The sequence below is a fragment of the Tenrec ecaudatus genome, chromosome 2, assembly GCF_050624435.1.
Source record: "Tenrec ecaudatus isolate mTenEca1 chromosome 2, mTenEca1.hap1, whole genome shotgun sequence".
Lineage (NCBI taxonomy): Eukaryota > Metazoa > Chordata > Mammalia > Afrosoricida > Tenrecidae > Tenrec > Tenrec ecaudatus.
In genome coordinates, this window is record NC_134531.1 from 302,251,040 (window position 1) to 302,274,083 (window position 23,044).

The following is a 23,044-nucleotide window of genomic DNA, read 5'->3' on the forward strand; positions in this document are numbered from 1 at the left end:
CGAGTGCACAGATGGTGGAACTGTTTGTTGGTAGGTGACCAGCATGCCCTGTATGCTACATGGAGATATGTACTGTCCCAGCAAACCTGCCCTGGGCATTGCTTTATTCCGGTTTCATCTGTCCAGATTAGGGCGTATCTCAGAGGTGTTATGTCATTGGGGTCATCCTCTGGAAGTTGTGGTCTATGTTTTTCTGGTTTCTGGTAAATGAACCCCACGATTGAAGGGCAAGTAGAATCAGGGTTCTTTGTACACAGGGGTGGTGATGGGGTAAATGGGAGGCGATGTCAAAGAGTTCAGGAAGAAAAAGTATGCTTGGAAACTGATTGTGGAAGCAATTGTATAATTCGGCTTGACATGATTGAACTGTGGAATATCTGTATTATCTCATAATTCTTAAAAAAGAAATTAAGAATACAATTTTATAGATAGAAAACTATACATAAAATGTTAAGTATGGCTTTTGGGGGTGGTGTGAATAGGGACATTTTCTTTGTGGAATCTATACATCAACCGAGTACAGAACAAGGGAATACTGCACGGTTTAAAATCAGGAAGGACGTGTGTCAGGATCCGTTCACCACACTTCCCAATCTGTTACTCAATCTGCTGGCTGAACAAACAATCAGGGAAGCTGGGCTATAGGAAAAAGAATCTGGCATGGGGTTGAAGGAAGCCTCATTAACGACCTGCAATATGCAAATGACACGGCCTCCCTTGCTGAAAGCGGACCGGACTTGAAGCACCAGCGGATGGAAATCAATGATGGCAGCCTTCAAAATGGATTACAGTTGACTGTAAAGGAAACAACAGTCTCCCCAGCTGGATCAATAATAACATCACAACAAAAGGAGAAAGGGTTGAAGTTGTGAGGATGTCATTTTACTTGGATCCGTAATCAGTGCTCACAGAGGCAGCAGTCAGAACAATGTATTGCTTTAGGGAAATCTGCTACACAAGGCTCATAGGGGATTACCGTGCCTACCCCAAAACACGGTATCTTCAATAGCCTCAAGCACAAACGAAAGTTGGACAGTGGACAAGGAAGCCTGAAAAAGAACTGATGCATTGGAATGTTGGTGTTAGCACAGCACACTGAAAAGAGCACTGTGGACTGGCAGAAGAATAAGCATATCTGCCCGGAAAGAAGTACAGCCAGAACTGGCGGATGAACCCATGGCGGTCAGGAAGGTAAACAAGCTAGTAGCTGAAGAAACAACTAAATCCAAATCAGCCGTCAAACGGCAATGACTCAGTGGGCATCATTGATTCATTTATATAATAGACTATTTAATTGAGACATCATTCTCTCTGAATACTGTACCCTGTTAAGTTCCAAGATCTAACTCAGCAACTATGAAAAGCAGATATTCTTTGAAATGTTTTAACTATAAACATTTTTTAGTTTGGACCCAGTCCAGGTCTGCTTTTCTCTTTTCCATAAAAAGAAGGAGGGGGGAGGGGATTAAAAAAAAAAGAGAAGGAAAGAGGAGAGGTGTGGGACACCTGAGAAAAAAAGCCCAAACTACTTTCCACTGAGTCTGCTCCAGATGTGGAGACCTATTGTGTTTCAGAGTAGAGAATTGCACTCCACAGTCTTAAATATCTGTGGACTTTGGTCTGGCCTGTCTTTTTATTATTATTAAATCACACAATCCACACATCCATCCATTGTGTCAAGCACTCCTGTACATGTTGCCCTCATCATTCTCCAAACATTTGCTTTCTACTTGATCCCCTGACATCCATCAATTTCCCCTCCCTCCGCACTTCCCCCCTCCCCCATGAGCCCTGGGTAATTGATAAATTATTATTTTGTCATACCAACGTCCCCCTTCACCCATTTCTCCACGGTCAGTCCCCCTGGGAGGAGGTCATATGTAGATCCTTGTAATCAGTTCCCCCCTTCTCCCTCACCTTCCCTGCACACTCCCTGTATCGCCACTCTCACCACTGGTCCTGAGGGGTTCATCTGTCCTGGATTCCCTGTATTTCCAGTTCCTATCTGTACCAATGTATATCCTCTGGTCTAGCCGGATTTAAGGTAGAATTGGGATCATGATAGTGGTGGGGGAGAAAGCATTTAAGAACTAGATGAAAGTTGTATGTCTCATCGTTGCTATACTGCACCCTGACTGGCTCGTCTCCTCCCTGAGACTCTTCTGTAAGGGGATGTCCAGTTTTCTACAGATGGGCTCTGGGTCCCCACTCAGCACTGCCCCTCATTCAAAATGATTTGATTTTTTTGTTCTTTGATTCCTGATACCTGATCCCTTCGACACCCTGTGATCACACAGGCTGGTGTGTTTCTTCCATGAGGGCTTTGTTGTTTCTCAGCTAGATCTTGCCTCTGTCTTGCTCAGCAATGTTATAAAATTTGGGGGGGCTGTTCATAAAGGTTCCCTGGGCCTGCTACTCTACCCTCAGCCTCAACCTGAGGGCATTCAGCTCCAGCTCCATGAGCCAGCAATCCCAGTGCCAGAAGCACCCCACTCCACAAGCCAGCTTCCTGCCCCCAAATTCTCAGCTTTACTTCTTTGTGAGCTGGGAAGTTAGCTGCTTTGCCTCATGCTCTGCTCCAGCTCCGTCTGCTGCTGCTGCTGCTGCTCTGCCCCTCCCCAGACGTCAACGCTGCCTCCTGGACCTAGGAGGTCCTTTGGGCCACAATCTCGGGGTACAAAGGCTGAGCTCCACTCCTGGCTATTTTCTATTAATGGCAGTGAGAGTCTCCCTTCACAATGAAGTCTGTTCTCACATCTGAACCACAACACAATCAGCATCTTCCCCTCCTTACCTGGACACATCAGGAAAACGAAGGTCATTGCATGCGTGTAACAAGGGCTGTGGCTAGACAATTTGCTGCGTTGTCACTACATTGCCTTCATTTTTAACATCGATCCACATTTATATCTCAATGGATTTAGGTGGTATCGAAGTGTTCACCTACTTAATTTAAATTCAGTTATTTTAGACAATCCTATTATATCACAGGACTTACATAAAAACCAACATTTTACAAATGCACTTTAAAGGATTAGTATTCTAGGCAGTCTAACTGGTCTCTGGGCATCCACAATGTGCATACATAATCTAGATATGTGAACTTCACTCCTATCTGGCAATTACATTTACATTTGAGAGCCTTTTATAAAAAGCAAAAAATTAGATCTGGTATGTTTGGCATACTCATTAACTTACCTTTAATATTTTTTACAAGAGACCAGGAGATATTTGTATCTAGAATCTTTTTTTTTTCATTACATAGAATCTACTGCCTCAATCTAGCCCCATCAGAAAGTCTATTTTCATTAAATGCCCCTCCTGTGCCAAAATAGAGGGAGCCCTGGCAGTGTCGTGGGCACTGCAGCGGGCTGCTAACCACCAGTTCAGCCAAGCAGCCGGCCAAGCGTGAGACAGACATGCAACTTTCTGCTCCCAGAGACAGTTGCCGTCTCAGAAAGTCCCAGGGGAAGACCTATCTTGTTCTATAGGATCACTGTGAGTCAGAATCAACATGAGGCAGGGAGTTGGATGGGGGGTGGGGGTGGGGCAGATTGCCAAATTAGAGTCTAAAAGAGTAAGTAGGCACTCTAACAATTGTAAGGTAGTTGAGGTGGTGTTTCAAATTTTTCATATTACATTCCAAGAAGCATGACCACACATTAAAGCATGGTCAACAGTTACTCAGTGCATCGTGCAGCCTCAGGCTAGCCTGAGTTGTGGTAGCCAATTCGGATTTACTTTTGATCTTACATTACGGAAAGTATCCACTGAAAAACAAACCAAAGCACCACCTTATAGCTTACATTTAACTCCTGCAGACTGTGTATTGTGGATAACTCCTCACTTTGCTCAAACAGCTGATACATTCAATATCTGAAGACGCCGGTGTTAATTTTCAGTTGGCAGAAGTTACCCAACAAACCACCGTTATATCTTGGTATTGAAGAGCATACCCTTCAAGAAACAACACCACCATTAATTAAAAAGCCACTGACATCAAGTCCATTCTGCACCCTCTATGGCAGAGTACCGCTGCTCCCTAGGTTTATGAGGCTGTAAATCCTTTGGTGAAACAGAGAGCCTATTCTTTCTCCCACAGGGAGACTGGGGATTGGAACCACTGATCTGGCAGTGGACAGCCCAAACTGCTTATCTTGCAGTTAACAGCCCAAGGCATAGTCAACCACACCACAGCTGGCATTCCTTTGTCTTTCAATATAGTTACTGAGATGTGTCTATCTGAGAACTCTGGCCTGGCCACTTACAGATCTGCTATACATACCCCAAGAAACTGCCCCAACATCTGGTAGCTGCTATCAAAAACTCACTGCCCTCCAGTGAGCCTATAGGACAGGGTAGAACTGCTACTGTGGGCTTCCAAACCTGTAACTTTACGGGGGTGCAATGGCCCTGTCTTTCTCCCCCAGATGACTCTGCAGTTAGCAGCCCAGTGTGTAACCCCTGGGCCACCAGGGCTCCTCTCTGGGGGGTACAGACAAGAGACAACCATGTCGCCGAAAGGAGCTAGATCCTGCTGCTGTTAAGAGTTCTCTGACTCAGAGAGCACCCACTTTGATGCAGAGAAACTTCATATAAGGTATACACAAACCTTCCCTTCTCCTTTCTCCTCTTCTCTGGATTTTTTCAGGTGCACTTCCCCTTCTGGTGGCTCCCTGGGCTACATGCCACTGGAAGACTGCCTGTTGTGGGGGATCCCTGCCCTTGCATGTAGCTATCAATACATTGCCCCCACAAAATAGCTTGAGCTTATGCATCACTGCTTTTGCATCGTGAGCCTGTCTTCTTCCTTGATCAGTCCTGAATCCCCTCAAGCTCAGGACACAATCCTTGGGCCAGGCTGAAAGAGGGGCACTGGTCGGCAGGGCTTCTTTCCCAGACCACAGCTCCTTTAAAAATACCCACCTCAGCTCTTCCTGTGGTGGCCTCAAGTGATCTGCCAAAATGGTTCCCTACTCACTGGACCCAGAAAACCCCACAAAATCATGCAAATCAAGAGAGTCGAATCTTCGGATCCATTTTAAGAACACCTGGAGACTGGCCAAGCCATCAAGGGTATGCCTATCCAGAAAGTCACCAAATATTTGGAACATGTCACTTTGTACAAGCAGTGTGTGTCCTTCCAACGTCACAATGGTAGAGTTGGGAAGGTGTGGCCAGGCCACACAGTGGGGTTGGCCCCAGGGTCGGTGGCCCAAAAGAGTGCTGAATTTTTCATGTCCATAAAGGTTTAGATGTGGATTCTCTGGTCATTGAGCACACCCAGGTGAACAAAGCCCCCAAGATGCACTCATGTCGGTTCAGCCCATACATGAGCTCCTCCTGTCACACTGAAATGATCCTTCCTGAAAAGGAACAAATTGTTCTTAAACTAGAAAAGGTAGTTTCACAGTAGAAAGAGATTTCCCAGAAGAAACTGAAGAAGCAAAAACTTATGGCTCAAGAGTAAATTGAGCTTAAAATAAAAGTGTAAAAACACATACCCACCTCATATGCCCAAATTACTGAGTCACCTCGGCCTTCCCTCCCCCTTCTCCCAAAACTAGGCCCCATGTTTCAAGGTGCTTGCTTACCTGGGTGTGGGGGTTGGAGGAGTACAAGTTAAATAAGCACTGATAGTAAATGCCATAAGAAACAGAAGGGGAAAGGGGACATGGTGATAGTTTCTCAATCCTGAATGCATGCTAAAATTGAGCCTAAAAGCTTTTTAAAATATCTATGCCTGGAAAAAAAAAAATATATATATATATATATAATTAAATTATAATCTATGTACGTAAGGTCCAAGAAACAGCTTTTATAAAAGGTCATCAGATGCTTATGCTGTATGGTCAGGTCAGACAACTAACAGTATAGAGTAGAGTAAGGTTGGTCCCTTATATAGTTGGTTAGGGATGGGCTCTTAGAAATGGTGTCTAAATTGTAGCTTACATTATTTCACTGCTTGCCCTTCGTTTCCTTTCTCAGGAACAGATAACAGCACTTTATCAGCCCCAAAGGGACCATGAGAGTAACACACATGAAGCGAAGCTATTGAGCACAGCAGAAGGCGAGCAGAGCCCAACCGTCATGGAAGAATCGCGAGCTGCTGCCTCCACTGCATAGAATCAGACAATTAATTAGCAGGGTCTGGGAGTCCTGCAGACTTCAAGCGCAAGCTGGTGTGCCAAATGATAATTAGCCACCATGGGGAGAGGGGCGGCCTGGTAGAGTTGTGTGATTCTATATCATCCTCCTTTAAATAATGAAAGTGAGGGCATTTTGTCAAAAATTACACACAGATTTTTGCATCTTTTCCAGCGATCGCCAGACACCCAGCCTGCGAACCGCTCTCACCACCATCAGAGGCTTCTCTGATCAGGCGGCGATGGGCTACAGGGCAGGGTCTGAACATCACACCTTCGAAGTTGACATCTGTTTCTCCCACTGGGCCTGAATCTGATCCCCTACCGCAAACAACGGCTCAGCAAGGCCAGATCCGTTCACCAGGGGTGAACGCCGCTAGCTAAGAGGGGGAGCAGCGGGGGCCCAGCGCAGAGATGGAGCGGGTAGGGGCTGCGGGGGGGCTGCACCGGGCGCCCCATTCGGCCTGTGGAGGTGTCCCCCCACCCCCGCCGGTCCTGGCTGTGCCGCGCTGCGGCGGCGCAGGCCGGGGTACCACCCGTCCGGAAACCAGGTAAAGGAGATGCTCACTCCCAGCTGCACCCCTGCGCGGGTGGCCGCGGCGGCGGCTCCTGCGGTTCGAGACTGCGGCCGCCGGGCTCCCGCTCGGCCTCGGCCAACCCCCCGTCCCTGCCGCCGCGACCTGGGGCTCCCCCGCGCCTCAGCGGCCAACGAGGGCTCCGCAGCCCGGAGGGACCGCAGAGAGGCCGGTCACAGCTCTCCGCACCAGCGCGCCCGCAGCCGCGCCACTCACCGCGGGACCCCGCCTCGCACTCGCCCCGGCGCGCGGGATGCCCGGCTCCGCCGCCGCCGCCGCCGCCGCAGCTCTAGGGGGCCACCCCAGCTTCCGAGCCCGGCTGCGTCGCCTTCCCCCGACCGGCGGCTGCGATTGGTCAAGCCCGGAGTGGGCGGGGCCTGGAGGGTGACTGACAGCCGCGCGCACGCGCCCGGGGGCGGTCGGCGCGCCGCTGGGAGCGGGCGCCCACTGGCCTTGGCTCCGCCCCCTGGCCTTGACTCCGCCCGGTGGCGCGAGAGGGGGTCTCGAGGGTCGGCCCCGCGGGATGTCACCGCAGGAATACGACCTGGAGGCTCTCGTCTTGCCAGACCCACGACGTGACCGCGACTCGCGACGTTCCTCCCTCCGCAGGGGCGGAGGCTGCGGTTCACTGGACAGAAGACCCTCAGGAGCGGCTCTCCTCTCTGCCGCGGGGTCGGTAGGAGAGGGAATAGCCCCCCCCCATGTCAGAGCGGAGGGTCCCCCAAAATGACTGCCGCAACTGCTGGTGGCCGTCGACGACGGAGGGAGCACGAGCAGGAAGGCGGCTGCCCGCGCGGGAGCGCCCAGACGGCCGGCGAACTGAGTCCACTTGCTCTTCTCGGCGCCCTTGAACCCGACGGACCCCCGCCGCTGGCCGGGACCCCCAGTGTCCGCACAGAGGTCACACCTGGTCCGTCTTCCTCCCGGGAGGCAGCGGAAGCTGGGCGCAGAGCGCGGGCACGGCGAGTGCCCTGCTCTAGGCTGCCAGGCTTGTCCCCAGCACTGTGCTGGCCGCTTCAGACTTCGGGACCCTGCGCCTTCTGGTGCTTTCCTGTCAGAGCTTCATGCCCCTGAATCCAAAGAGGTCCCGCCACGGGGCGACCAGGACCCCGACTGCGCAGTGCTCTGCTGTGAAGCTGGGGTCCCTGGTTTGAGGCCATCCCTCTACAGAAGATGAGGCAGCCTGCTTCCATGAAAGTGGATGGACTTGGGGACCCTTTGGAGCGGTTCTGGTCTTATGTGGCTCCTGTGCGTTGAAAGTGGACCCCACAGCAGTTAAAGGCCTGAAGGTAAACAAGTGGCCATCTAGCTCAGAAGTGACAAAGTCCACATGGAAGAAGCACACCAACCTGTGCGATCACGAGGTGTGGAAGGGATCAGGTGTCAGGCATCAAAGAACAAAAGATCATTATCATTGTGAATGAGGGGGAGTGCAGATTGGGGACTCGAAGCCCATCTGTAGGCAACTGGACATCCCCTTACAGAAGAGTCTCAGGGAGGAGACAGCCAGTCAGGGTGTAGTGTTGCAACAATGAAACATAAAACTTTCCTCTACTTCCTAAATGCTTCCTCCCCCACCACTATCATGATCCCAATTCTACTTTACAAATCTAGCTAGACCAGGGAAAGTACACTGGTACAGATAGGAACTGGAAACATGGGGAATCCAGGACAAATGATCCCTTCGGGACCAGTGGTGAGAGTGGCGATGCCGGGAGGGTGGAAGGGAGAGTGGGGCCTATAGAGGAAACCGATTACAAGGATCTACGTATAACCTTCTCTCTGGGGGATGGACAACAGAGGAATGGGTGAAGGGAGACAGTGTAAAATATGACAAAATAATAATTATGGATTATCAAGGGTTCATGAGGAAGGGGGGAGCGGGGTGGGAGGGAGTAAAATGAGGAGCTGATGCCAGGGGCTTATGTGGAGAGCAAATGTTTTGGGAATGATGAGGACAACGAATGTGCAAATGTGCTTTACACAACTGATGTATGTATGGATTGTGATAAAAGTTGTTTGTGCCCCTAATAAAATGATTTTTAAAAGAAATATTGTATGAAATGACTATGATTAAAATAAAAAACGAGAAAATGGTTGGGGTATTTTTAATAGGAAAGTAGACCCCCACAGCAACGGGTTTGTGTGTATGTAATTAGGCCACTTGATCTGGAACGATCATATCATTCTCTTTCTTCCTTGGGAAGGAATAATAGCCTTCCAGAGTCATTTGGAGCCCCAAAAGATAACTTCCATGCTTATCTGCCGAATGAAAATGTTCATCTGGGCTCTCAATTAACCTTATCTCACAGCAGATGGGACTCCCAAGCGGCCATCTTTCAGTCTGGCTGCCTGGCAAATGCTTTGCCAGAACATGGTGACTTCTAGGTTTGTGGGGCCAATTTAATCATTTTACTACGCCCCTTTCACACAAGCACTAACTCATAACTCTGAGGCATCTGAGCAATTTTAAATACATTTTTACAGTTCGCATAACCACGAACAAGAGCAACTTGTGAAACTAGTTAGGTTGAGGAATCTTCCTCCCAGACTTAAGGGTCCCTTGGGCTGGATGCGGCAAGTAATAGAAATGTCCCCAGAAGGGCCTCATCCGTTAACCAAAGAAATGTCACTCTCCACCCGCTGCCAAGCTTCCTGCTAGCAGGTGTTTTTCCCAGCCACAGATCACCAGCTGTGCCAGCCCCACATAGAAGCGCAAAGTGGTCCTGACCTCCAACTGCAGAACGTTACGACTCATGTCATAGAACCAGAACTATGGTTTGGAGCCCTGGTGGTGCTGTCGAGGAAGCCTCCCGACGTTCCCTAGGGTCACTAAACTCAGAATCGGCTCGATGGCAGTGGGCTTACTTTTGACCTGACTGGCATACTTGGTGCTACATGGAGCCATTTCAGAAACGAGGAGTCTGGTGACCACGTTGGTGCCAAACCCTAACCCCGTCCCTTCCAGGAACAATGCCCAGCATCACCCTGCACTCCCTTGCACATCATGTCCATGCCCTCGCCCACAGCCTTGTAAACTCTTTGTTGGGGCAGGGAGTGCTCTGAGAATTGTCTCTCCCCTTACAAGTAAATAAAACTATCTTTACCTCCCCATAGGGGGCCCTGGTGGCATATGGGTCTCAAGAGACACGTTGCTAAGCTTAATGTAAGGTCAGCAGTTCCAAACCACCAGCCATTTCGCAGGAGAAAAGCTGAGGCTTTCTACTCCTATAAAGAGTCACCCTGTTCGATAAGAGCCCCCAATAATATGATTTTTGTAAGTTACCCTGTTCATGAGGGAGGGGGAGGAATGAGGAACTGATACCAAGGGCTCAAGCACAAAGTAAACGTTTTGAAAAGAATAATGGCAACATATGTGCACAATGGTGTGGATTGTTAAAAGAGCCCCCAATAAAGTGATTTTTTTTTTAAATTACCTGTGGTTTGGTCACTACCAGTCTGGATCAACAGTGAGGTGGAGGTATCCCCAAAGCTTTACTATATTCGTACAGCAGTACAGAGTAGGAAACCACCTGAGTTCAAGAACACTGAGACCAGAGAAGCCTGTCCAACACTACCTGCTTCTTTAAAAAATCTCTGACTGAAAAGTCAGCACACTCCCAACTCGGCACATCCCATGTCCAAGGCTACTAGTCAAAATCCAAGACTGCTTTAATCTGGACCACAGTTTACTTCTTACCAGCACCCAAAACTCACTCATAGCCACTGCACGGATTCTGACTCACAGTAACTCTACAGACAGAGACTGTTAATAATTCCCAGAGAAAACTACGTGGACAGCCCCCGTCTCCCCCCAGAAGAATGTACTTCAGAGGACAGCACTGAAGCTACAGCTCAGGGAAGGACACATGTCTGATCAGAGCCACAGGAGCAAAAGAAGCGGGAGCAAGAGAGAGTGGAATACATCCTGGTCCATCAAGCCCTGAGGACTATCCCTGCTCAGAACAGCCAAAGCACAGAGAGGACAATAGAGCCGGCCCCACTATGAGACAAGACGTCCCTCACTGACCCATAGTGCTGCAGGGACAACACTGGAAATACTGTGTGGGAATTGTGCCCGATTTGACCCCACCACACCGAGGTGAAACACAACAGCAAGGGGAAGAACCGGGCGTGCAACAGAACAGCAAGAGGAACAGAGCAACTAAGTCTCTAGGGAGTACCAAAAATAGACTGTGAGACCAGGGCATGTCACACCCTCAGACTCAACCGAAAACACTCCTCAACGTCAACAAACAGACCTTGCACTATTTACAGGCTTTTCTTTCTTTTCTTTAAATCATTTTATTGGGGACTCATACAACTCTTAACACAATCCATACATACATGCATTGTGTCAAGCACATTCATACATTTGTTTCCCTCATCATTCTCAAAACATTTGCTTTCTATTTGAGCCCTTGGTATCAGCTCCTCATTTTTTCCCTCCCTCCCTCATGAACCTTTGATAATTTATAAATTATTATTGTTGTTGGTTTGTTTTGTTGCTTTGGTTTGCTCTGTCTTGGTTTTTGTGCATATTATTTATCTCTGTAGGTCTATCTAGATAAGATAGGCAGGATAAACAATCTGGAGGAGAAAACAACAGGACCAAAGGTTCCAGGGGGACATGGAAGAGAGAGTGGCCGGGGAAAGGAAGTAGGTGTTAACAAACTCAGAGACAAGGGAACAACAAGTGATCCAAAATTGATGGTGAGGAGGGTGTAGGAGGCCTGGTAGGACTTGATCAAGGACAATGTAACTGAGAGGAATTACTGAAACCCAAATGAAGGCTGAGCAAGATAGTGGAACAAGAGGAAAGTAAAGGGAAATAGAGGAAATAGCTAGGAAGCAAAGGGCATTTATAGAGGTCTAAATACAGGCATGTACATATGTAAATATATTTATATATGAGGATGGGGAATAGATCTCTGTGCATATATTTATAGGTTTAGTATTAAGGTAGCAGATGGACATTGGGCCTCCACTCAAGTACTCCCTCAATGCAAGAACACTGTTCTATTAAACTAGCATTCCATGATGCTCACCTTCCAGACACAATTGCCGAAGACAAAGTGGGTACATAAGCAAATGTGGTGAAGAAAGTTGATGGTGCCCGGCTATCAAAAGATATAGCATCTGGGGTCTTAAAGGCTTGAAGATAAACAAGTGGCCATCTAACTGAGAAGCAACAAAGCCCACACGAAGGAAGCACACCACCCTGTGTGATCACGAGGTGTTGATAGGATCAGGTATCAGCCATCAAAGACCCAGAACAAAAAAATCATATCATTGTAAATGAAGGGGAGTGCGGAGTGGAGACCCAAAGCACATCTATAGGCAACTAGACATCCTCTTACAGAATGGTCTCAGGGAGAAGACCAGCCCAGTCAGGGTGCATTATAGCACCAATGAAACATACAACTTTCCTCTAGTTCTTTAACGCTTCCTTCCATCCACTCCCTACTATCATGACCCCAATTCTACCTTACAAATCCGGCTAGACCAGAGGATGTACGCTGGGACAGATCAGAGCTGAAAACACAGGGAATCCAGGACAGATAAACCCCTCAGGACCAATAATGAGAGTAGTGATACCAGGAGGGGAAGGGGAAGGTGGGAAGAAAGGGGAACTGATCACAAGGATCTACATATAACCTCCTCCCAGGGGGACAGACAACAGAACAGTAGGTGAGGGGAGACATCGGACTATGCACGGCATGAAAAAATAATAATTTATAAATTATCAAGGGTGGTGAGGGAGGGAAAAATGAGGAGCTGAGACCAAGGACTGAAGTAGAGAGAAAATGTTCTGAGAATGATGATGGCAACACATGTACAAACGTACTTGTCACAATGGCTGTATGTATGGATTGTGATGAGTTGGATGAGCCCCCAGTAAAATGATTTAAATAAAATAAATAACTCCAGAGTAGCTTCATCTTTCTCCCAGGGCGCGGCGAGTGGTTTTTTTGCTGCCTGTTACAGTAAACTGTGTGACCCACTACGACAGCCAGGCTCCAACAGGGCCGTTCTGTGCAAATTACACCCATTTCTCTGCGCTCCGATTTCTTCAGCTAGACATTAGAGACACCATCGCCAGCATTTAGGAGTAAATAAATAAGAGGACAGGAAGTTTGCAGCCTAGCACTCCAAGTTTCTCCACTTTGGATTCCCTCTTTCAAGAGATGACACAGAAGAAGAGGAAGTTCTGGTTGTTCCATTTATGGAAATCTCACATTCAGGGAAAAACACAGAAACATCAAGCTTGTATGTGATGCTGTGAAACCTAAAGAATTGAAGTTTTGTGATCTCGGTGGGGGGGGGGGAGATTTCAGACGTTTGTTGCTAAACTATTTCTCTATAAGGGTTGTGCTTTGGGCTGCTAACCACAAGGTCCGTTCACATTGTCCAGCTGCTTCTCAGGAGAGAGGAGGCTTTCTCCTAGTGTAAAAGTTTTAGTCTCGGGAACCGACTACAAGGATCTACATGTGACCTCCTCCCTGGGGACGGACAACAGAGAAGGGGATGAAGAGAGACGCCAGATAGGGCAGATACGACAAAATAATAATTTATAAATTATCAAGGGCTCGTGAGGGAGGGGGGAGCGGGGAGGGAGGGGAAAAAGAGGACCTGATGCAAAGGGCTTAAGTGGGGAGCAAATGCTTTGAAAATGATTAGGGCAAAGAATGTACGGATGTGCTTTATACAATTGATGTATGTAGATGTATGGACTGCGATAAGAGTTGTATGAGCCCCTAATAAAACATTTTTTAAAAAAGTTTTTGTCTCAGAAGCCCTAGAAACTCTGCCCTGTAGTCACTGTTAGTCACAATCGCCTCAGTAGTGGTGGATTTGGGTATTTCTTCTTGTTTTCTTTTGACTTTCTATCTGCGAAGGCTGATCCCTCAGGTCTGCTCGTCACTGACTGCAAACCCCACTGTTTAACAGTACTTAGCTTCCTCCCTGTGTTTCCTGTTTTGATTTGAAACACAGATTCATTTGTCATAGTCTATGGTGAAATCCACTGACATCTGTGCTAGGCTGGGTGGACTAGAGAAAACCAGTGACACGTATATGTAAGAAAGAGCTTTATATCAAGAAGTACTTACACATCAAGAACACATCCCAGCCCAGTCTAACTCAAGTCCAATTCTAGTCCATAGGCCACTCTTCAGACTCACACAGTTACATGCAATGATGCAGGATGTAGGAATATCACAGGCTGGTGATTGCAAAGTCATGTGTGTCCACTATCGGTGGAAACATGCCTGGGCTCCGCAGCTCTCTGAGTTATCAAGCAGAAAGGACAAGGCATAGACAGGAGGTTCCCTGGTCCCTCCTGATGAAAAGGCCATGCCCACAAGGAGGCACCATCGGCAGTGATTGACAGGTTGAGTAGCACCCCTACATTTTTAAGTATCTTCAAGTTGACATAAAAGTATGTAATTACCACACCATCCCAGTTGACATTTGGTAAAGGAGTAAAATTTTCAGATATAAAGTCCAGTCTTTGTGGTGTGCCATGCTAGAGATTTTGACAACTTAGGGAGAAATGGGATAAACTGTTTCTTTTGATTTCTTGAGCTCTGTAGTCCACAAATCAAACTCATCTCAGAATCACAAGAGGAACCTTAAAAAATATTCCTGTCCATCTTGGGGGAAAAGAGGATTTGAACTCTATTTTCTAAAACTCCCAGGGCTTTTGTTATGCTATTGTTTTATTTTAAGGTAAAGTCAGCCTTCCTATAGAGAGTTCCGTGGACCTTCACCCAATTCCCCTTAATGTTCACATTTTACCTAACAATGGCATGATGATCAATAACAAAATTGACTTTATTCACATTTTACTTCCTTTCACTAATATCCTTTATCTGATTGTGTTAGACAGGGTTCTCTAGAGAAACAAAACCAGGACACTTATGATTTTAGATAGGTAGATACAAAATAAGCAATAGACAGCTCATTAGTCCACAGAGCAGTACAAATGGCTCAGTGCAACTCACTCCCATGAGACAGTTAATACTCTGGCAGTCCTTCAATTCACAAGGGCTGCTGGGTGCAAGTCAAGGAAGCAGACATCTGAGTCTTCTGTGGAGCAATACAGGCAATCCGGCCACAGGCAGCAAAGAGCAGGGCAAGTCACCAAGTCAGCCAGATGACAGGGTCCAACAGTCCCCAGTTCAAGTGATGTACACTTCAGTAGCGTGGCAAAGCAGTTCTCGAAAGAACCTCAAACTATAACGACACAATCCACGGGTTGGGTGTCCCACAGTTAGTGTAGCTCGCAAGTTGGAGCAGAGAACTAGCTAAGGCAGATGCACACTGGCCCGATCATCAGAGAGCAAGAGACAGAAAGGTGAGGCTCGCCATGCCATTTATCTCTTTGCCTTTCAATTAAACTGAAACCTTATTAAGCCTACATGTGTTTATTGGCCAGGTTGACACAATAATCCTACCTATCACACTGATCAAGGATCAGGGTATCATTTTGCATTTAGTCATCGTCTCTCCTTTTCTTTTCCTACAATCTTTAACCGTTTTCTGTTTATCCCTGTTTTTTTTTTTAATCACCTTAAGACCTCTGAAGAGAATTGGTCGAGTATTATTCTATTTTTGAGAATGTCACTCAGTCTGTGTTGGTCTGGTGATTCCTCATGATTGGATTGGACTTAGGATCTAAGAGAAGGATACCACACGTGCCATTCTCAACACAGGATAACATGTTTCATCAGTGGTGATGCTGACCTAAATCACAGAATCTCCTCAGTGTCTCCACAGTGAAGTTTCTACTTTTCCCTTTCTGTTTGTTAGAAATAAGCCACTAAATCCAGCCCACACCCCAGAGAGGAAAATGAAGCTTTACCTTCTGAAGGAGGGAATTCCAAAGAACTTCTGGGTATATGTTAAAATTTACAAAATAGCTAGTAACTGTTTGGGGATCGATACTTTGCAGTTCTGCAATTACCTGTCTTTAAATTTTGCCCAGCATTTTTAGCAGTCATCGCTAGATCTCTCGTGTAGTTATTAATGTGATGCTCTACAGTTGATTAGAAAACCAAAAACAAAGAACATGATGAGTCATATGTCAAGCTGAAGAAATTAAAGAGGAAAAATTCAAGCCCTGATCTGCAATATTGAAGGATTCAATGGGAAAAGTACTGAGGAAGCATCAAAAGAAGATGGACGGAATTCTATTACAACAAATCTGGTTGACATTTAATCAATTAAAAAATAGCATATTGTCAAGAACTGATGATACTGAAAAAAGAAATCCACACTGTATTGAAGGCTGTGTAGTCTTAATTGGTGTTCTCTATATTACACTCTGGGTTCTAATATCCATTGCAAGGGCTACACAGAACTCACAGACAAAATTCTAATTTAAAAGGTTTGTTTTTTTTTAATAAATAAAATAATAAAATAAAGGGTTTGCTAAAGTTCAGACGCTTTAATGTCAGCAAGAAATGCTCAGTTATCAGGACATGTCCCAAAGTTCTCTCTGGTCTACTTACTAATAAATGCTCAATGGACATACCTCTCCTATGTAAGCCTTAACATGAAGGCATTCCACTCAAGCTTCATGGGTCAGCAAACCCAGCTCCCTGAAGTAAGTGCCCACAGGAGCCCCACTCCAGAAAGCCTCAGCCTGAAGGCACACAGCTCCATTCCCATGGGTCAGCATGCCCAACTTCCCCAATGAAGTGCCCAGAGGCACCCTACTCTGCAAGCCCGTCCGTACAAAAGCACTCAGCTTTACTTTTCAGTGTATTGGGAAGTCCACCACTCTGTTCCACGCTCTGGTTCCGGGTTGTACTGCTGCTCCTCTGATGGTCTAGCTGTCATCTGGATCCAGGAGGTTCACAACCTAGGAATCTCAGGTCCAGAGGAGATGCTCTACCCCTCCCTTCTCACTTCTCAGAAGGCTCATTTTATACACAGCAGGGTGGCATTCCAGAGAACCCTGTTCACATTACCCAAAGATGAATCCTATCAGTATGTGCTAGACACAATGGATGGATATATGGATTGTGATAAGAGCTGTATGAGTTCTAATAAAATTATTTTTTAAAAAAAAGAAGTGATGATGTTGGGACATCCTCTCATGGACTTGCGACATTCTCATGGGAGGCCAGTCCCTGGATAAGGACATGTTTGGTAGAGGATCAGACAAAAAGAAGACGACCTTCAATGAGATGGTTTTGGACAGGCACTAAAAGCATGACTCAAACATAACACTTGTGAGGACGGTGCAGGAGCAGGCAATGTGCATGCTGTTGAACACCGGATTGCTAGCAGTTAGCACTGACTGGTTGGCACCTACCAATGCTGCAGCAATTTACTTGATGTAACTCTTTGAGCCAGTCTTTGTAACTCTCACCGAGCAACTGGGGGGGACAATGCAGATTGGATGTATTTCTTATCTTAATCTGCCTGGGCAACAGAAGGCGGGGTAAAATGTTGATAGAAAAAAAATAATTTAAAAAATTTTAATGCTGATAAAATTACATGATTCACTGTGAGTGATTGTCAACAGGGTTAACTGTGGTCGTAAAAACTTGGAATTCTAATGTGGGGATTTGTTGATTTTGCCATTCTGTTGGTATAGATGAGCCCTCTAGAAGCAGAAACGGGGGGGGGGGGGGCGTTTACTACCGCCAAGAAGGGATCATGTCCCTGCATGCTGAACCTCCTCAATCCAGGGAACGGACACCAGAGCCAGTGAGAGCAGCCAAGTGGTGGCGAAGCGACGGCAGCAGAAGCTGCAGCACCAAGCACACGCAGCCCATGGAGAAAGCGGGTGCCTTCGCCCAGGAGGCTCACCAGACACTTAAGTATGGGTTTGCTAACACACAGAACCAGAGGTGCGGGCTGAAGCTTATGGTAGCAGCAAGGAGTGCCCTTTGGCTACGAAAAGACCTTTGTAGCATTGTCCAAGTACGGCAGAGGGCGAGGGACTGCATGGCGGAAAGATGTGTGCCGAGGGGTCTACCTGAGCTGCTGCTGTCCTGAGTGAGAGCTGTAGGCTGAGCGTTCATGACCCCCAGCTGTAACCTGCAAACTTCCCTAATAAACCCCATGATCTTAAGTCTTGTCTGTGAGGGCCTATGGCATTACAATGAATTACTGAACCAACAGACTGGACAGTGCTCGGATGGGAAGCACGGCTGATGTCAGAAGTGGAAAAGAGGGCTGTGCGGTGGAGGCATGTCTGACCTCTGCCGTGTAAGAACACCCTGGGACTGCTGTTCATCCGACCCTCCTTCCTCCTGTCAAGTCAGAGGGAGTCAGGGAAGGCCCCCTATCGTTGGTGCGAGGCCCCACTGAGAGGGCGCACAGCCACTCCCACCAATTAGTGTGGCAGTTTCTCAACCAGTCCAGGTTGGTTGGACTGTCGTAATTATATAATCTAATTACTATTAATAAGAACCTTTGAAATCAGGTGGAAAAAGACAAAGTTTTCATGGAAAACAAAATTGAGGGCCTTGTAAATAAATACTCAAAAGGAAATTGTTATTAAAAAGTTTAATAAAGATTAAAAGAAACAGGAACGTCAATGCACTCCATTCAGACGACTTTATAAATACTTTTGACTTCTCCCTCCATCTACAGAAATCTAAAGTAGAAATGGCCCATTTTACGTGCACCAAACCCACAGAACCCCAGAACATCTGTACTCAAAGTAAACAACACTGAAAAAGAACTGAGTTGACTTACACAATGCCTGATTTCAAAAAGCACAGGGGTCCTGCATATGTTCGTTTCCTTAATTTTGTGATGGCTTCATAAGCAAACGTGCACCAGAGTTTATCAGCCAGTTTTGCTTAAATAATGTAGGTCAGTGCTATCTCAAGAAAAATATTTTTTATTAAACTTTCTGGTATGGATGAAAAAAATATCCAAACCAAACTCAGTCCATCCCGTCCATTCTGACGCATGGCCTTAAGGCGCCCCTGTCAGCTAGGGGAGACCACCCCGTGTTTTTGAGACTGGGACTCTGCAGGAGTAGAAAATCCGTCTTTCTCTTGTGACGCTGCTGGTGGTCTCAAACTACTGACCTGTAGTGCAACCCAACACAACCACGACGCCACCAGGGCCCGTCCGGTATAGAGACAAGTAAATAAAAAGCATCGCTGGCAGGTTACAGGTCACACATGCACAGGTACATTCCTAACAAAACGTGTTTAAGATGTCTCCGCCATCAGTGGATGGCTACAGACAAGTTCTCTCAGCAATACACTTGTTGGTCTTATAAGGGTGCCTTAGGGGGAGGGGCAGAGGTGGGAGAAGGCCCAATCAAAACAGTGGCTTCAGGGGATCTACGGGGCCACTTAAATTCAAGGCCGAGGTCAGCTCAGGAGGTTATGGCATTTGTTTGGAGATTTCAAAGGCATCATTTTGATAGCTATTCCTCAAAGAGCAGTCATGGAGATTTATAATAAATTTGAAGAAATTGAAAACTACATTGGTTAGGAAAAGGCCACTCTCACGAGTAACAAGGGCCGTCCAAAAAGTCCACTGAGAAATCTTACGTACCCAGGCTAGATCACTCTCTAGCCCTCATCTTGCCCCTTCAGCCTTCTGTTGGTTCCCATATGAAAAAGAGTATTTCAATTGCCAAACTACCACTGTGGTGTGGAAGCAATGGTAACACCCACGGCTCTTCAGGGAGCGTGAGAGGGAGACCCACAAGCAGGGCTCCTGGGGGACGGGGAGGGGGCTGGATAAAGGGGAGCTGATATCACAGTTCAAGAAAGAATGTTTTGAAAACGATGGTGGCAGCAATTGTACAATTAGGCTTGCAATAATTGAATTATTGTTATAATATCTGTAAGAGCACCCAATAAAATGATTTTCTTTAAAAAGTGTTAAACACCGAAATGGAAGATATGTTGAGAAACTAACTTTACATCTTGATACAGTTTTGTTTAATAAAGATTTCTATGATTTTACAGCAATACTTTATTTATCCTTGTGTGTATGTGTGTGTGTGTGTGTATATATATATATATATTTTTTTTTTTTAATTCCCTGCTCTAACCAATCTTGATTAACCAACTACCGATCCTAATGTGTCAAATGAGAGAACTGTCATCGACATGCTCTTCCACCCGCTAACACTTCCAGTTTCCATTGTCTTCACCAGCACCTAACAATGCTACCTCTGAAATACCGAATAAAACAACATTCGCATCCCTTGCATAATCATTTTCTTAAGGCTATGACTGTTTTACTGTAACTTCAATTATATCACAGTAATACTCAGGACCTTACTTAGCACAGTTCTTTTTATAGCTTTCTCCAAATTTTATTGACCCATGAATTGTAAGAACAACGAATAAGAACCGTTACCAGAAGTCACTGTAATACAGATGATGTGCTCAAACAAAGATACAAACTTTTATTTAAAATTAGACTAAAATACAAAATAATTAAGTATAATATAAAATAGTGAGCCTTCATAAAACACACATAAGCACTTCATTTCTATTTTGACAACAAAATTGGAGAAAAATCTAAAAACAGTCCACAATAAAATAATTTTAAACTCTTGTCAACATTAAAATTATTACAAAACACTCAAAAGAATTAAATTAACAAAAGAAGTACAGAGTGATTTCTGCTATCTACTAAATTCAGTAATTAAAACTTAGTGTAATATTTATTTATATACATAGAAAGCACCACATGTTTAAAAGGTAATTATTTACTTTCACCCTGAAACTGTGAGGACTGCTTTGTTTACTTGAGTTTAATTTTAATATGGCACAGTAATTTTAGACAGTGAAAGCATTATCATTTAACAGGTTTGGGAAGTTCTTTATATATCCTTTCTGCTTCACTTCATGAATAAAGAGGGAATACAAATGTAAAAATTACATTATTTAATAAGATACACGGCAAAATAATGTGCACGAAGCAATTTTTTTCACTATGAATGGAAATTAATCAGAATCATTCTATATTTGCCCTTTTTACTGTATATTAATGCTTCAGAAAGTGGAGCGGGTTTTTTTTATATTATTAACATTCCAAATCTAAGAATTTGTTTTAAAATATATATAATCAAGGGAGATAATATCTTAAGATTACACTGTTCCTGGAAATATTTATGAAAATTAAAATTATACTTGTCTTGAGTAGATAACAGAAAAATACACTCTTATAGCATCTCTACATTTAAAACAATCCAAAGCAAGTAAAAGAAAAATCTAGTCAAGAATGGCACCCACATTATTTAAGAATAGTTACTTGCAGATGTACAATTAATTAAGTAGCTAAATAAATGAACATTTTTCTACAACATGCGTATTATGTAGCCTTTTATAATTAAATTTCAAAAACCAACCTAACTTGTGTACGAATCAACTGTCATGATGGACTAAAATGTTCCGTATACCAGGAGAGTTAAACTTTTATTACCTGTTCTCCCATAAAATTGAAGACAAACATAATTAAATTCAACATTCACTAGCTTAGTTTATACTATCAGTAGCTTGTCACCCTCCTGTTGGCAAGTAAGTAAATTCTAGGATGCGGTTATTAGTTTCTAAAGATGTAACTCCTACTAGATTGTTCTGTACAAAACATCTTAATCAAATCACATTTCTTAGAGGAAATTCACTAAAGATCTGAAGGAACGAGTCATTTCTATAAGCAACTACCTTGAGTGGGATAGTCTATCTTTCTTAAAACTTTCCTTTCTATTTCAAAGAGTATGAACTATATATAGACTCCCCTACTAATTCACTAAATGCAGAGATTAAGAAAAAGAGTATAATAAAATGTTCTAATACAATAACATTTAAGTCTCCAACATTATTATCCGCTAGCAATAATCTTACACAATCCATTTAATTTATTTGCTCTTTCGCTTCAATCTGAGATTAGAATTATAATCTCTAAGGTGTCTCCCGGCTTCCACGTGGAATGATCGTGTGCTTCTTCAGAAATGTCTATCAATATATTGAATTCTCCATAAATCAAGAGAACTGTTGTATAAACTAAGACAGCACAGTGAACTAAATGTCTCCTATTAGAAAAAAACACAAGAACAATTGTGTTCAAAGCTCAACCTCCTAAGCCTTACTACCAATCGTTCCCTAAGAAGCCAGACCAGTCAATAGCCCCATAGTTACAAATAGTTTAGTTACTTTAAAATTATACTGTAACTCATCAAAATATAGTAAGTCTATGCCACAGGTTTCCTATGTTCTACTGTACACTATTTTCATTCCATCTACATTCATGGCAGTCTGTACAGTTAAGGGGCAAGATCTGCTCCATATGCTTGTACTTCAAAAATAATAAAAGCAAATAAAATGCAAATGAACTAAAATGAACAATTCTGCCATGTTTTATGAAAGGTATTCTGAATACTCTCTACGGACAGAAAAACAAAGTTAAGATCTGCTGATACTGCCCAAGTTCAAATTGACTTGTGTGTCACTCTTTCTTAAGAAAGGAGAGGTGGGGGAGGATGTTGGAGCCACCGACGCAGGTAATACTGAACCATGACACTTCAGCAGCTTTTATGGAAAGTAATGGACCGTAAGCAGCACTTTGGTGCCAGTACAGTGCAAATTGGCTTCTCTTGTCTAACAGTGGGCAGCAAATGAGGCACTTAACTATAACATAGAAAAATAAAGTGTATCTAAGAATAAGTTCAAAATCATCCTAAAAGATAACTAGCACTATTCTGAGAGTAAAAAAACTCTATTTTAATTTCACATGCATTCAACTAACTCTGTACATGCTTTATGAGAGAAAATCCTTTCGAAGGCCAGCCTGCTCTTATGGTTAAACGGTGCAGAAGACGTTTCCTGTGTCTGGCTGTCTGTGGATGAAATCCACGCCTTCTCAACCTGAGCGCTACAGACGTCTAAGTCCAGAAAAAGACATCTCACCGTGCTGGAGACAAAGCAGAACATGGGATCCCTGATTTTATTCTTGAAGAATCACAAGTTTTGTGTTTGATAGAACTTCAAAGAAGGGAACTTTGACGGCAACAGACTCACAAGCAGACATTTAGCACCTACATTTCGAGAACACTTCAGTATTGCCACATTTGCACATTCATGGTTTGGGGAAAATCAGATAATATGCTGTTCAATCGTCTCAGGACATTCTCAAAGATTAAAATATTAACTTTCCCAAAAGCACCTTTCATTTGCAAATGCATCTACCTACAATATTAACATGTCTTCCTGAAGTTACAGATATATTTTCTTTCTCAAAAAACAAGTGGTTAATTTTTCCTTACCTATCATTAAGCCTCATTCTAAATGTGGCACATTTTCAGCATTTTAGATAGAAAATGGT

The 23,044-nt window shown here is 44.7% G+C and overlaps 1 protein-coding gene across 2 annotated transcripts in view; it reads right to left on the reverse strand.

Annotated features, from left to right (window-relative positions):
• The window catches only part of NXPE3 (neurexophilin and PC-esterase domain family member 3), a 92,920-nt gene that overhangs the window by 47,887 nt on the left and 21,989 nt on the right, over window positions 1-23,044 (reverse strand). Inside the window, exon 1 of one of the 2 annotated variants that reach the window (XM_075542595.1) lies at window positions 6,938-7,065. The exons of the other annotated variant lie outside the window; for it this stretch is intronic. The gene's annotated coding sequence lies outside the window, so the exon portion shown is untranslated. Of the gene's footprint in view, window positions 1-6,937; window positions 7,066-23,044 lie in introns of those variants that run through there. 2 annotated transcript variants of the gene reach the window in all.